This window comes from Penaeus monodon, chromosome 23 (assembly GCF_015228065.2).
Source record: "Penaeus monodon isolate SGIC_2016 chromosome 23, NSTDA_Pmon_1, whole genome shotgun sequence".
Taxonomy (NCBI): domain Eukaryota; kingdom Metazoa; phylum Arthropoda; class Malacostraca; order Decapoda; family Penaeidae; genus Penaeus; species Penaeus monodon.
Window position 1 is genome coordinate 8,031,004 of NC_051408.1, and position 296 is coordinate 8,031,299.

Consider the following 296-nt stretch of genomic DNA (forward strand, 5'->3'; position numbering starts at 1 on the left):
AAGCTAAACAGATAAGAGCCATGATATCAAATAAAGGAAATGTACAACAAACTATCAATACAAAATTTCTTCAATATCAAAAACCCAAATTTATTCAAATTTATAGAACGGAAGATAAACAAAACGACAATTTTTTTTTTTTAAAGTGCATTTTGTTTATGCTATTGTATGCATGAATAACCGAGAACAGGTTATTATATCCGCCTTTCACTGAACGAAATGCAATGATAATACTTGTTATGAAGGGCAGCTGGACAGGGGGAGAGGGGGAGGTGGGGGAGGTTACTACATATATA